Below are 2,460 nucleotides of genomic sequence, written 5' to 3'. Positions count from 1 at the left end.
TATTGATTATTAAAACATCACTTTATTTGCAGCTTGTAGTTGCTATGTGCATGAGGGGTCATTCCGCTGATGACTTTGATTACGACCCGCGGTATGAGCCTTACATTCGGAGATTGGGTCTTCTCCCATTCGTGTTGCAGTTTAAGCGACGCGCTCCGCCGGTGAACCACGCGGTGCTGACCGCACTTGTGGATCGTTGGAGGCCGGAGACTCACTCGTTCCACCTTCCATGTGGGGAGATGACGATGACCCTACAGGACATGGCTATGATAAGCGGCCTTCCTATCAACGGACAAGCTGTTACCGGTCGTGTCAGCGTGGGTAATTGGCGAGAACGGACTGCCGATTTAATTGGCTTTCAGCCCGAGGACCCTCAGGAAGGCAAGGCCGATACCGCGAGAGTGAGGCATTCTTGGCTAAAACTGGTCAGAGGAAACACCAATCCGTGCCCTCAGGGTGCCAATGACGTGGTTGTGCAGCAGTACACGCATGCCTATCTTTGGTATGTACTAACCAAGGTAGTCTTCTCAGATGCAACCGGGAACTCAGCCCTCTAGATGTTCTTGGAGCTACTCAATAACTGGGATACCCAGTATAGCTGGGGTTCGGCCGCACTAGCATATTTGTATCGTCAGGTAAGAGATATTTGCAACCATTTATATTGCATTTGTCATGCGCCTCCATATCTAACATGTTTGTTTGATTGCAGCTTGACTTGGCGTGTCGGAGGAAGGGAGATACATCCTCATTGTCTGAGTTTGTTTGGAGCCTATCCGTGTGGATGTGGGAGCGGATCCCGGTTGGACGGCCCGATTTCAAGAACCCCCTCATGGCAAACCCACGGGGTAATCATGACGGGTTGCATGATGATGATCCATATCGGCGCCCTACGCTTGCTTACTATTGGGAACAAATGACGGTCTACACAGGAAGCTCGCATGTGCGATACAAGTGCTATATGAACGAGCTGGACACCTTGACTGCTGAGCAGGTTTTGAGAAGTTTGATGAGATAAAATTTAGTCAAGAATGAAACTTATGTAGCTAACAATGTACTCCCTCCGTCCGGAAATACTTGTCGAAGAAATGCATAAAAATGGATGTATCTAAGACTAAAATACATCTAGATACATCCATTCCTCCGACAAGTATTTCCGGACGGAGGGAGTATCTCTTTGTTTTGCAGGTATATTGGTTGCCTTATGTGGAAGATCGTGACTTTGATCTTAATGAGATGTGCACGCGTGATAGCCATCTTTGGCGGGCGAGGTGCCCAATGATATGCTTCTTTGCAGTCGAGTGGCACTTTGTAGACCGTGTGGCAAGACAATTTGTACGAAGACAAGGTATTCCAATTGAGGAGAGCAAGGAGGAAATGCTATCTCTGCATCGGTAAGCAAGCATGCCTTGAGTATGTAGTAGAGCATTGAATAAGTCAATGTTTGCTAATGCTTTGTCCCGTGCATCATTTGTAGGTTCGATCGAAGGAACAATCAGGATATATCGGATTGGGCAAACAAACACCGTGCGTGGATAGAAATTTGGAATCAAAGAGACACGTTAGTGCAATCAGAGAATAGACCTCACAATTAGTCAGCATATCAGAAGTATCAAGTGTGGTATGCGGATCGTTACCGGTTAAAGCTGAAGCCTGGTTGGACTCATGAGGAGTGGTCGGAGTTGGTGTCTGAAGACCCGGAGACTGCACAAGGTTATCAAACCTTCAACACGGCTGTGAGAGACACCAGAGGGGCTCACGTTGACTATGCACCGATGCATGATGAAATGGTAGTCTGTTTGACCTATTCTAACATACTTGCATCATGTTGTATTCTTTCAAATACATAAGTTTGGTGTGTTCATGAATTGCAGGGCAGAGAGTTGCTTCTGTGCGTCAACGATGCCAATGTTGCACTGAGTCATCCACCTGGTGGTGCATTATCTGAGAGGACTCTTAGGAGCACGATGGAGGTGTGATCAATATATTATAAAAGTTTCTTTTTGCGGATTATTTATGTGCATCTCATATCATAGCATATTTTGTCTTATTGCAGAAGTTCAAGAAGCGGTTTCATAAGATGGCAGCAATGCTTTCTTGCCATGGTGCTCAGTCCAGTGACATGTATGCACCTGGTAGCCGCGCCGCCACAGCTAATAGACAGCGTTATCTACAGAACGATGAGGACATGGAGGAGGAGTTCGATGAAGAGGAGCCAGCACACCAAGAGGAGCCAACACATCATGAGGAGCATGAGTATGATGCAACACATCAAGAGGATCATGAGTATGATGTTGATGCTCCACAACCATCACAGGTTACACAACCGACACAAGGCAATGCTTGCTCTAGGAAAGGCAAAGCCATAGCTAAGACACCAGGCAAGAAAGGTAGAAAGAAGAAATGGAACACACAATTCCGTAGTCCGGAGTATCCTCATAAGCTTATCCCAATAGGAATGCA

At 46.6% G+C, this 2,460-nt stretch overlaps 1 long non-coding RNA gene across 1 annotated transcript; it reads left to right on the top strand.

Annotated features, from left to right (window-relative positions):
• Positions 1-1,730: 1,730 nt before the first annotated feature.
• Positions 1,731-2,156, top strand: LOC119325635. Its single transcript, XR_005157607.1, has 3 exons — positions 1,731-1,787; positions 1,872-1,970; positions 2,054-2,156. It is a non-coding gene; the product is annotated as an uncharacterized LOC119325635 (long non-coding RNA).
• Positions 2,157-2,460: the final 304 nt, after the last annotated feature.

This window comes from Triticum dicoccoides, chromosome 6B (genome assembly GCF_002162155.2).
Source record: "Triticum dicoccoides isolate Atlit2015 ecotype Zavitan chromosome 6B, WEW_v2.0, whole genome shotgun sequence".
NCBI lineage: Eukaryota > Viridiplantae > Streptophyta > Magnoliopsida > Poales > Poaceae > Triticum > Triticum dicoccoides.
The sequence above is the reverse complement of the archived record's forward strand: the minus strand, read 5'-3'. Positions and strand labels throughout refer to the sequence as shown.